Consider the following 14,015-nt stretch of genomic DNA (forward strand, 5'->3'; position numbering starts at 1 on the left):
AGAAGTAATGGCTGTATAATATTTTTAAAGTACAAATGTAACTGAACTGTATATTTTAAAAATCATCACGATATACACCTTAAATATATAAAACTCTGTCAGTTGTGCCTCAATAAAGTTGGAAAGAATAGAAAGATGGTGAAATCTAAGTTATGTGAATTTTACCTCAATTAAAAAAAAAAAAGATTGCCGGGAAGCACACATGATCCCAATAGGAATAAAATAATCTATATATTTTAGTTAGATATTTTACCTAATAACAAAGTTGAGCATAATTTTTAAATATATATTTAACATTGTAAAATATATTCTTATACTTTCCCTCTTACTGTGGTAAATTGTATTCATAGATGTATTCATCTGGACCAACGTTGCAATCCTGCTATGAAACCTAGTTCATGTTCTGCTGCGTGTTATTGGATAATATTTTATTTAGTAGTTTTGCATTTGTATCCATAAAATTTACTTATGGTTTCTATCTTTTTTGGCACTAGTTTGACAAGTTTTATTATCAATGTTTTGCTGGCCTTGTAAAGATAAATCGAAAGCTCTTTTCTCTGTGTTCAAAAGCAATTAAACAGCATCAGAGAAATGTTTCCTAAGTGGCAAAGATGAAAATGGTTTTTGTTGTTGTTTTGGGCTGGAGTTAGGGATGGCTCACAAGAAAGGAAGTAAATATATATATATATATTTTTTTTTTAAACAAAGTTTTCTTTTTTTTCTCCTGTTTTTCCTATACAAAACAGCTTACTGGGTTCTCCATCTCTTCTGGGGTCAATTTTTTTTAAATGAAGGTACCACTCAATAAATTTTCATTGAACATAAATTTGTAACCAGCATACAGATGAGCAAACAAATTTTTCCAGTACTTCCAAAGCCCTTGTTGCCATACCAATTTTTACTCCATTACTAAGGGTAATCCCCATTCTTACATCTATTACCATCATTAGTTTTGCCTGCCTTTTTTTTTTTTTTTTTTACTTCATACAAACGGAAATATACATCACATTCGTACTCTTTGCATCTAAGTTCTTTCACTCAACATTATAGTTAAGAGATTAATTGATATTGGGGTATTTATTTATTCTTATTGCTGTATAGTATTCCATGAATTGGGAAAATACCACAGTACATTTATCCATTCTGCTGTTGATAAACATTTTGGATAGTTTCCATTAAGAGGCTGTTATGAATAGTTTTGTTTTTTACACTCTAGTACATTTTTCTTTAAACTGGGAATGTATTTCCGTTGAGTAAATACTTAGAAGTAGAATTGCCAAGACAAAGTGTGTGTTTATTCAGGTAGAGCGGATGCTGCAAAACAGTTCCAAGTGGCATATAAATTTATATTCCTACCAGCAGTGTATGAGGGCTTTAACTGCTCCAGTTCTTTATCAACCTTTGGTAATTTCTATCTTTATAATTGTAGTCATTCTGTTGAGTATATTGCTATGTAATGTGGTTTTTATTTGCAATTCTGACATGATTAATGAATTGAACACCACTTCACATATGTACTAGTTATGTGGATAGCCTTTTCTGTGAAGTTCTATTAAATCGTTTGGTCAAATGTGCTATTGGATTTTTTTTGTACTAATTTTAAGAGTTCTTTATAAATTTTGATTTTGATTTCTGAGCATTTTGTAAATGTGTTACAAACATCTTTTCCCAGTCTGTGCATTGCTATTTTACCCTCTTTTTGATGGTATCACATATCATTTTTTTCTTTATGTTATTGCTTTTATTCTGGGTCAGTTTTGCATTTCACCAAAGTTTTGGAAGCAACAATGAATTTGAGCACAAATCTCTTCTTATTTTTGTACGTTTTTCAGTGCCATATATCCGTGAATAGATCCACAGTTTTATTTCTAATTTTGAGTTTTGCATTTTTCTTTCATTTTATCTTCTGAATTATCTAGTACTGTATCAGTGTTTTTCCTCCAAAACATCAGTCTTTGGATTTGTTTTGCAGTTTCAAATGTATTAATTTTGGGTTTTATCTTTATTAATACATTCTTTTTGTTTCCCTTAATTGTATTTTGTTGCTCTGATTTCTTGAGTTGAATAATTAATCCATTTATTTTTATTCTTTCTTTTTAAAAGATGTGAGAATTTAATTGTATAAACAATTTTTCAAGTACAGCTTTCTTTATATCCTTAGATGTGATACATAATGTTTTTATAATTATCATTTCATAAATTAGCTATGGGTTAGGGAACAAAATCTCCAAATCAGGTAGATTGTCTCAAAACATTTTCCTCATCAAATTCACCAAATTCTCTGCCATGTGGCCCATCTTTATTCATTTAGATTCTACCTTTTTGATCAACAGGATATGCATATCCCCACTTTCCACCCTGAAATTCATCTGACTTGCTTCCTGAAGAGATGGCATATAAAAACTACCTGAGTGGTCTGTATGTTCTTTTTGCTTTCCTTATTCTCAAAGAAAGGACCATGAGATGGCCTTGCAGCCCACATGGGAGGGATTCCAGGTGAGAGATTGCTATTTGATATTCAGGTCATGTCATCTGCTTTCAAAGCACTCTGTGTCCTATGAGGCATCTATAGAAACCTGGATCAGCTTCAGTAAATCTTTCTTAATTTGGTTTTGTCTTAGTCTGTTTGGGTTGCTATAACAGAATACCACAGACTTAGTAATTTATGAAGAGCAGAAATTCATTTTCTCATAGTCCTGAAGCGTGGAAGTCCAAGATCAAGGCACTGGCAGGTTTGGTTGATGGGTGAAGGCTGCTCTCTTTTTCCAGGATGACATCTTGAATGCTGCATTTTTTAGAGGGGAGAAATCCTATATCCTCACATGGCAGAAGGCAAGAGGACTAAAAGGAATAAATTGCCTCCATCAAGTCCTTTTATCAAGGCACCTAATTCCATACAAGAGATAGTAGCCCTCATGACTTAATCACCTCTTCAAGGCCCCACCTGTTAGTACTATCACATTGGCCATTAAATTTCAACACATGAAGTTTGGAGGGGACAAAAACATTCTAACCGTGGCATTCTGCCCCTGGCCCCCCAAATTCATGTCCTTCTCACATGTTAAATATATTTGCTTTATCCCAATAGCCCCCGAAAGTCTTAGCTTGTTCCAGCATCAATCTGAACTCTAAGTCCAAAGTCTCAACTAAACATCATAAGGGTAATACTCAAGGTATGATTCATTCTGAAGCAAATTTCCTTCCAGCTGTGAGCCTATGAAATAAAACATGTTATGTGTTTCTAAAATACAATGGCAGGACAGGATAGGATAGACATTCCCATTCCTAAAAGGAGCTAGAGGAGAAAAGGAAAGGGGCAAGAGGTCCCAAATAAGTCCAAACCCAGCAAGGCAAACATTTAATCTTAAAGCTCCAGGGAATCTTGCCCATGGCTTTGCTGGGTGTAGCCCATGCTTCAGCTCTTCACATTAGAGTTGTATGCATGTGGCTTTCCCAAGCTGTTGCTGCACACTGGTGGCTCTACAGTTCTGGGAGTGAGCCTGGCTCCATGGCTCCATGAAGCATTACCCTACTGGAGGCTCTCCAAATCAACCCTGACCCTGTAGCAAGTACCTGTTTAGGCTATGAGGCTGTTCAAGACATCCTTTAAAATCTAGGTGGAGGTACTCCTGCCTCCACAGCTCTTGCACTTTGTACACCTGCAGAATTAACACTGTGTGAATATAGCCATGGCTCACTGCTTGTGCCCTTTGGAGTTTCAGCTTGAGTTGCACCTAAGCCTTCTTGAGCCACAGCTAGGTTGGCTGAGTAGTGCTGCCCTCGAATATAGGGAGCAGAAACATGAGGCAACCCTTGGCAGTGAGCCCCAAGTTCTTACAGGTGCCCTGGGACCCTCCCCTGAACCCATTCTGCCCTCAAGGCTCTAGCACTCTGGTAGCCCAAAGATCTTCAAAGTGCCTTCAGGATCATTCTCCCATTGTTTTGAAGAACAGCATCTGGTTTTCCTCTAGCTAGACTAATCCTCTTATTAAACAATTGCTTGGCCAAGCCCTTGTTTTTCTCTCCTGAACTAGCTGTTTTTATTCTTTACATGATCAGGCTAAAAATATTCCAAATTTTTACATTCTGCTTTTCTTTTAATTACAAATTGCATCTTTATATCATTTGACTCTTCTCACATTTTACTATAGCCAGTTAAGCCACACAGCACACTGGATGCTTTGCTGCTTAGAGATTTCTTCCACCAAATATCCTAGCTCCTCACTCCTAAGTTTTCCTTCCATAAAGTACTAGCGAAATGGGATAGCTCCCTTGACCCATTCGCGGAACATGTGAAGGGGTTGGCTTGTTTACTCAGTCTGCAGCTCTCAAACCCTCATGGGACGGGGAGCACACAGGTGAGCAGGTGCAGGGGCCAAGACGAGTGCATCTGGGATCCAGCAGGAGCAGAGTTCTGTGAGGCCCTATGGCAGAGTCTACGGGGTACCTGCGGCCCCTGGAGCCCCCGAGGGCATGTGTTACGGTGTGCTCTTTTAGCTTTGTTCTCTGTGGACAGCTGAAGCTGTTTAGCAGCTCAAGTGTTCACTCAGCTCAGCTCAGCTCAGCTCAGCTCAGTGTTTATCCTGAGCTCTTGTTTGGCATCCAGGAAGAATCAGGTCACAGGAACGAATTGAAGATGGTACATATGGGGGATTTTATTGCCGATGAAAGTGGCTCTCAGCAGGATGGAGAGCTGGAAGGGGGATGAAGCGGGAAGGTGGTCTTTCCCTGGAGTTCAGCCCTCTCCAGCCAGACAGTTCTCTGAGGTCTCACTGTCAAGCCATCCCTCTGAAGTTAAGTGGCTTCTCTCCAATATCCGGCTGCATCTTTGCTTCTCTCCTCTGCTGCTCCACTCTGCCACTCAGCTACTCTGTCGCTCCTCTGCCAGTGGAGCCTGGGATTTTTATGGGTACAGTATGGGGGGTGGAGTGGGCCAAAAAGCAACATTCAAGCAGGACAACAGGAATGTATGTTCTCACTCTGGGCCGTGGTCCCAGACTTGAGGGTGTGACCCTGGCCGGGGACTGCCCTCTTCTGCCGAGTATTTCTCCGCCTCCTGTCCGTATCACTAGGACATAGACATAATTTAGTCCAGTTATTTTTCCTTTTATAGCAAGGGTGGCCTTTCCCCCAACTTCTAATACCTTGCTCTTCATTTCCATCTGAGACTTCATCAGAATAGTCTTTACTGTCATGACCACCTAACTAATCCCTAAGAAAACCGAGGCATTCCCTACAGCTCTTCTCTTCTTTTGAGCCCTCACTTGAATCATCCTTAGTGTTCTGTTCATGGCAGTATAGGCTTTTTTTCAGTATTCACTTCAAAACCATTTCCACATCTACCCATTATCTGGTTCCAAGCTGTTTCCACAGGTACAGGTATTTGTTATAACAACATTCTACTTCCCTAGGATCAATTTCTGTCTGAGTTCATTTTTTGCTGCTATAACAGAATACCACAGACTGGGTAATTTTAAAAGAATAGTAGTTTATTTTCTCATAGTTCCGGAGTCTAGGAAGTCCAAGATCAAGGTGCTATCAGGTTTGGTTACCTGCTGAGGGCTCCTTTCTGCTTCCAAATGGCACTTTCAACACGGCATCTCCCAGCGGAAAGGAATGCCATGTCTACAGGTAGCAGACAGTGGAAGAGAAAAAAGGAATTAACTCCCTTCATCAAGCCCTTTATAAAAGGGCACTTAATCCCATCTAGGAGGGAGAACCCCTCATGAATTAAATACCCCTTAAAGGCCCCATCTGTTAATACTATCACATTGGCCATTAAGTCCAACACATGGCCTGGCGCAGTGGCTCAGGCCTGTAATCCCAGCACTTTGGGAGGCTGAGGCAGGCGGATCATGAGGTCAGGAGTTCAAGACCAGCCTGACCAACATAGCAAGACTCTGTATCTACTAAAAATACAACAAAATTATCTGCACGTATTGACACATGCCTGTAATTTCAGCTACTCGGGATGCTGAGGCAGGAGAATCACTTGAACCCAGGAAGCAGAGGTTGCAGTGAGCCAAGATGGCACCACTACACTCCAGCCTGGGCGACAGTGTGAGACTCCGTCTCAAAAAAAAAAAAAAAAAAAGTTCTACACATATATTTTGGAGGGAACAAAAATATTCAAACCATAGCAGTTCCCAAATATGCTTTTACGGAACATTATTTCTAAGTTTTGGGTTGAAATTATGGCTATTTGTTTCATAGAAATTTGTTTTCTTTCTTCACTTCTTGTTTTAGAGTTTTTCGTTGGCTCTGCGGTGAGCAGCTAGCATTCTCTATCCTGTGATCTTTGACCATGTTTCTATAGTATGTTACTTTTACAAGTAATTTTTATTAATATTGCTTTTACCAATAAACAAAACATACTTCAGTAATTTTAAAAGGTATTCTGTTATATTGTTAATTAATGAAGTGATTTCCTCTCTGTCTCTCCGTATGATTACAACTTTTTATGAATCAAGGTGAAAACAGTACAATGCACAGACAGCCCCAGACTTATCATCATGACTTATTATTTTTCAATTTTATGATCATACAAAAGCAGTGTACATTCAAATACTCATACAGGCATTCTATTTTTCACCTTTTGTACAATATTTAATACTTTACATAATATATTCAACACTTTATTATAAAATAGGCCTTGTGTTACATTATTATGTGCAACTATAGGCTCATTGACATGTTCTGAGCACTTTTAAGGTAGTCCAGGTTAAGCTATGATGTTCAGTGTGTTGGCTCTATTAAATATACAACCCTCTGTGTCTGGGGGTTAATGATGCAGAGATCTGCCTCTCGTGGCTGCTCAGGACCACACTTCTATCTGTCAGTTCCCAAATAAAATCACCATATGAAGACAAGCTGGACCCATCTCCCTCCTTCTTTGGTTTCTTGGTTCCTTCTGCATTTGAGGGTCACTTCATATATACAACTCTGTCACAAAACACTTAGCAAGTGGCAAAGCCCGTCTTGTCTCTAAACTTCATTGTTTTGAGTGCTAGGCACATATCCAGTTGCTAAAAGAAGAAAAGTATTTAAAGCAACAAAGAAAGCAAATACATGGCATTTTTGAAGATATAAAGTGCATTTATTATTGCTTAAATATATTATGAGTGACAGAGAGGCTAGAGATGGGGATGGAGGAAGTGATCGTGTGTGTGTGTGTGGCTGAAGAGGTTGGACGGCATTAGAAATAAAATGAAAAAATGTTGAAGACTTATAAAGGCAAATGCCATACAAAATTGTGTGATTTTGAAGTACTGTTCTGACTGCAAAGTAGAAAATGGATTTGAGGAGAGCAACATCAGTGAAAGGGGACCAATTGGGAAGGTATTGTAGTACTCTACGAGAAAATGAAGTTGCCTTTGATGACATTGGTGATAGTAACAATGAAGAGAAGTAGAAAGATTTGAGAGATTGGTGAGCTAGATTCCATGACCTTCAGTTACCAGTTGGATTTCAGGGGTGACGAAGTAAGTGGAATCAAAGACAATTAAATATCAGATTTGAGCAATTATTAGGATGCTGATAAATAGGTGTAAATTTATTGAGGGAGAGAATTTTAGCTTTAAACGTCTTCATTTTCAGAATTGACTTTGTGTATGCATTTAATCAGGCAGTTGGATATTTATGCCTGGAGCTCAGGAAACATCTGAGGGTGTGTGTGTGTGTGTGTGTGTGTGTGTGTGTGTGTGTGTGTGTGTGTATGTGTGTGTATGTGTGTGTATTAGTCATCTGATGTATTTGGTAGTTGATGCCATGGGCCTAGAAAGCACTGTCCTGTGAAGTTTCTAAGAGTGAGAAAAACAGAAGAACCAAGACAAGGCTTTGAGAAACACTGATATTTAAAGGATAAGTACAGGAGGCAGAGCATGCATATAAGATTAAGGAAGGGTGGCCAGAAGGGTTATGCTGTAGAGGCATGAAGAAGGGAAGTTCATGGTAAACCATGAAGCCAGATAAGAATGCAGAGTGCAGTTGGATTTGATAGAGATGCAAGAATGCTGAAAAATCTTCTTTTTCTTTTATTTTTTTCCTTTGAGTCAATGGTCATCTACAATCTCTTCTTGGATCACCTTCTCTTTAGACACTTTTCATGTTTTCCTTAGTCATTTGTTTTTATCTTCAGTTCTGCCAATAGGTGCTGGCTCCATCCAGGAAAGTACCCCCCAAGGTCCTGATGTAATGAGATCATTCTGAAAGTGGGTGTCAAGTCTTTACTGTGCATCTTTGATAGACGTTTCTGAAAGATCTAATCTTCAGAGCCATGCATCTGCAGGACAAATGTATCTTTCTCTTGCTAATATTGACCAGATCACATAGCACTACTTTGATGAGTTATTATGCCAAAAAAATGTCTGACTCGACTCTGTCTTATAAACACACCTTCCTCACCATCTGTGAAGAGGGAGGAAAAAAGGAAATAAAGAGAAAATAAAATTGTGTCTTGTCCCTTTGAATACATATGGAGATCCTTTAGAGGAAATTGACATTGTGGTTATATGTGCCCGTTATATTGGTTATTCATAAGTGACAGGGTTCACAGATGTTATCATACTACTATCCAATCTCATTAAATTTCCAGGTGCCTACTTCAAACTTTGCTTTCAAATAAATATTAACTCTGTGTTGCATTTTAAATTAAATAAAAATTATTATTATTCACATTGGAAACTTTTACCCCAAGAGTCAGATTGTCTAACATCCAGTTTAACTTTACAAACATTCAACTTTAACAAACATTTTACACAATGATTTTAACTGAAGCAATGAAACTGGGGATATTGTTCTATCTTTCTAGATCTCTGCCCCCATCCTTTTTTTTATTTTTACTTCGTCTAACCTTATGTTCCTTAATCATTCTGATAGTTTGTGTACATGCAGAAGGAGGTGGGGGTGGCTGGTATTGCCACCTTTTCTTTCTCTGGATCCTGATTACTTCGTGTTTTATTTTTCCACTTCATTTCCATGTTTTTCCTCCTCCTACTCAGTGTCAAAAAAAAGAGTGCTTTTTAATATGTTAAAAAAAAAACCCTTTGAAATGATACCGTCTCTGTCACTTCACTCTCACTTTTTAAATTATAAACTAAAATAAAAATTGGCATATTGATAAAAGCTTCCAAGGCTGATGCCTGCTGCTTCCTGGTGATTAGGTGTGAGAAGGTGGCCTTTCTCAGTTCAGATAAAAAATATGCAAATGATGATATTTAAATCAAAATGACAGTATAGTAGAGGATGGAGGGGCACATTGATTCCCTTTCTTCCTAACACTTTCTCTTTTGTATATCTAAGGAGGAGCTTCTAACTTTATGGATGAGTTGAAGATTAAGGAAAAGTTCATACCTGCATACCAAGTACCAACTTAGAAAGAAAACATTCCTGACCTTGGTTCAAATATTCTAAATTGTCCCTCTTTTATTCAGATAATGTATGTGGTTTATGTGACTTTTCTGCATTGAAAATAATCTTACATGTTTTGAGCACTTGATATGGGTGAATCTTTATCCTGGGCTTTTAAATATGTTTTCATTTAATCCATACAATCATCCCCCAAAGTAAACATTTTTATCCTCATTTTCACATATATAAAAACCTAAATGTGGGCCAGGCCCGGTGGCTCATGCTTGTAATCCCAGCACTTTGGTAGGGCAGATCACGAGATCATGAGTTCAAGACCAGCCTGACAAACATGGTGAAACCCTCATCTCTAGGAAAATACAAAAATTAGCCAGGTGTGGTGGTGCATGCCTGAAATTGCAGCTACTTGGGAGGCTGAAGCAGGAGAATCACTTGAACCCAGGAGGCAGAGGTTGCAGTGAGTTGAGATCATGCCATTACACTCCAACCTGGGTGACAGAGCAAGATTCCGTCTAGAAAAAAACAAAGAGTAAAAACCCAAAAACCTAAATGTGATGATGGGACATGTCTAACACTAATGGATCCAAGATCACTGACTAGAAAGTGAGAGATGCAGGCCTGGGATTGTTTCATTCTAAATTACATATAATTGTCACCAACAAGAAAAGTGGTAGATATGCTCAGGGTAGACACTGAAGTGTGGCCAACATCTCTGTTCATGAGTAGAACAGAAGACTAAAAAAGTTTTCAGGTCTATTTTTAATAACTCCAAATCATCAACATGAATGCAATCCAGAAAAAGATGCACGAATATTGTGCAGTGACTGGAAGTAGCATGCAGATAATTTTTTTATTATTATACTTAAAGTTCTAGGGTACGTGTGCACAATGTGCAAGTTGGTTACATAGGTATGCATGCACCATGTTGGTTTGTTCCACCCATCAACCTGTCATTTACATTAGGTATTTCCCCTAATGCTATCCCTCCCCCAGGCTCCCACCCCACAACAGGGCCCAGTGTGTGACATTCCCCTCTCTGTGTCCATGTGTTCTCATTGTTCAACTCCCTCTTATGAGTTAGAACATGCGGTGTTTGGTTTTCTGTCCTTTTGATATTTTGCTGAGAATGATGGTTTCTAGTTTCATCCATGTCTCTGCAAAGGACAGGAACTCATCCTTTTTTATGGCTGCATAGTATTCCATGGTGTATATATGCCACATTTACTTTATTCAGTCTATTATTGATGGACATTTGGGTTGGTTCCAAGTCTTTGCTATTATGAATAGTGCCACAGTAAACATACGTGTGCATGTGTCTTTATAGTGGCATGATTCATAATCCTTTGGGTATATACCCAGTAATGGGATTGCTGGATCAAATGGTATTTCTAGTTCTACATCCTTAAGGAATTGTCACACTGTCTTCCACAACGGTTGAACTAATTTACACTCCCACCAACTGTGTAAAAGCATTCCTATTTCTCCACATCCTCTCCAGCATCACATGCAGATAATTTTTAACTAGCATGCATGGCAACACTGTGGCCACTCTATAGAATTTGAGTCTGAACTCTAAATTTTCCATCATGTATTCTCACATATTTAGAGTCACAGTCAATTTAATGTGTTACCCAATAAACTGATGCAATCAGAAGTTTTAATATGTGTGAAGACCAGGAATTGGGGTTTTCTGGTATAAATAAGAATCTAGTAACTGTGACTTCACAAATGCTGTGAATGTTTTGAAACTTAATGGGTAAGGGAGTAGAGTGTGAATATAGTTTACTGTAGACCTTGGCTGGATATGATGTGTGAATTTCTCTGCTTCTATCTAAAAGGATGCTTCTCTGCACAAAAAGAGGCTGAAGGAAGATCTGGAAAACTGGAATGGATAAAATTTTCCAAACAATAGCTATCTTTGTTGAGTGAAGACTGACTACTTGAATTTCAAATTTCCATTTTTAGGATGTAATTAGTCTTACAGTGACACTAACTGGGATTCCAAAAACAGTTTAACCCCCAGGATACAAGCAATATCCCTGTAAAGTACTAGGGTCTTATGCAGTCCCAGCTGAATCCAGGATTACAGATGCATGTAAGAAAACTTATTTTCTTACTAGGAAACTTAATACTAACTAACCTAGGATTAAATTTTTTCAAGCTACTGATATCATTTAAAGAGTAAATATTTGATTAAAATTTTACAGAAATAAAGAAAAAAGAACATGGTATAGTTTGGCCCTTTGGACTAATAGCTGAATAACTATAGCACAGATACTTCTTATGATGTTTAAAGGGTCACATGTCCCATTCATGCCTCATGGCCCCATTATGCAGCTGCTTCTGATGAAACTGTCTTTTTATGATTTCTTTCTCATAAATGTCCAATCCTTCAAATGGAGAGAGGTAGCAGTCTATCTCTGTAGTTTAAAAGAGAACATTTTAGTAGAATTGTGCATCTGTGTCTTTCATTTTAGCCATGTAGAAAAGACAAAACAAGAAGTCAGGAGATATGGATAGCTGGCACTTTGCCTATTGTGAAGACTACAGGACCCCCAGCAGCTTCCTCTAGAGACAACACATCTCTTTATTCTTTTATCAAAGAGAATTCATCATGTTGAAAGTCTAAACTCCTTTAGCAAAAGAGAGACCTGATGGTGCTTTTTTGTCTCTCATCACTCACTACTGTTTGATCTCTGAGCCTTTTGAGAGGTAGGTAGCATGAGACCAGGAACCTAATAGCATGTCTACTCCTGCCTCCTTCCCCCCTTTCCCTTCCCCCACCCAAACTCTATAGGAAGAATAAGAATGAGGTCTTGTAAATTTGTAATATGATTCAGCAGGTTCTATATAAGCAAGAAAATGGTAGTAGTTATCAGATAACAAGCGCAGTTTCATATTACAGGTCTTAGCTTCTCTGTGAGATATAAGAGATGCCACACTGGACAAACTGATCCAGAATCTTCTCAACATGCTTGTAATGATTGTACTCACGGGTAATCATTTTTAAGGATTCTAAGGGCAACAGAGTTAAAAATTTGTGATACTCTTTTCTTAAAATTTACTTCAGGTCAGAAAAATCACCAGATTCATAAGTAGATATACCTTTAACCCAAACTTGTTAGAATTTGCCAGTCTCGTATTGGTCATACCTCCCTTCAAGCATATGTGCTAAGAGTTAAATGAAAGAATTCCCCCCTCTTTGGCATTAATTATCTCTCACCTTGGAAAAGCAAATAATATTTATTCTGACAAGTGGTGTACTGTGATTTAATTCTGACACTAAACACAGGGAATTATTGTCAGACTCCAGAGGTTTAAGGCCATGGTCCCCAACATGACTGCCTTGACTTTAGGAACAGATTTCCACTGGGAGTCCACAAGCCACTTGCACGTATGACTGAATGGCTATACATCTGGAGGTCCCCTGGGCCCCTCACGTTTGATAATTCCCTATCACAACACACACAACTCAGTAATGTACTATGCTTATAATTACAGTTTTATTATTAAGGATAAAAATCAGGACCAGACAAATGGAGAGACACATTGGACAATGTTTAGGAGGGTCTAAAATGCAAAGCCTCTATGTCCTCTCCTTGTGGAATTAGGATACATCACCTTTCTGTAACAACAGTGTGTTCACCAAACAGGAAGCTTCACTGAGCCTCAGTGCCGAATCTACATTGGGGCTTTATTACGTAGACATAATTGATGAAACTCAATCTCTAGCCTCCTTCCTCTGCCTGGAGGTCAGGCTGGTCCAAAGTCCCAACTCTTTCATCATATGGTTTATGTTTCTGATAACCAGGCCCATACTGAAGCTATGTTGGGGGCTACCATGAATCTCAATGTAAACTCAGGTGTGAGCCAAAGGACTTGTGAATAGCCAAGATACTTCTATCATTCAGGAAATTCCAAGAGTTTTTGAAGCTCTGTGGCAGGAACCCAGAACAAAGACCAGACAGATTTTTAAGTAGACAATAATGTGAAATCTAGATGAATCTTGAACATTGTGCAGCTATAAGAGTGCTATTGTTTCGAACCAGAAAACAAAGGCTCAGATTTTCTACTCAGCTCACCCTGGGTCAAAAACATTTGTGGCAGAAATAGAAACAATACTAGAACACAGGCTCTATGGCTGCCTGCTGTGTTCTCCGATCCTCATGTCTCTTTGACCATTAGCTTGCAGCAAAATGCCCTCCTGAAGTTGTCTCTATAATATGCATTTTAAGACAGCTAATTTGAAATTACCGTTCCACATGGGGTAGGATCTTCCTGCTTCCTCTTTCCTTTTCTATGCAGCAGCCTGAAGCTCCTTACCTCATGAAAATGAAGAGATGACTTCTTAAGGGTAAGCATTTTGAAGTATATATAATGCATGTTTGAGGAGGACAGGGCACCCCAACATTTTGTTGAGAAGAGTTACATTTTTGAATGACCCTTGACAGTTTTTGCCACTTCCTGTAATCTGCTGTACTTAATCCAAGCCAGTAACTTCTATATACAACCCTCCATGATGGTTTGATTTTGAAGAGGATATATAGAAAATGGCTTGTCTTTTGTGATGGACTGTTCAAAGCTATTTCTTCTTTCCCTTCATCCTTCAAGGGAGAAAGACCAACACTTTCCATTTTCTGAGAATTCAT

This window comes from Macaca fascicularis, chromosome 2 (genome assembly GCF_037993035.2).
Source record: "Macaca fascicularis isolate 582-1 chromosome 2, T2T-MFA8v1.1".
NCBI lineage: Eukaryota > Metazoa > Chordata > Mammalia > Primates > Cercopithecidae > Macaca > Macaca fascicularis.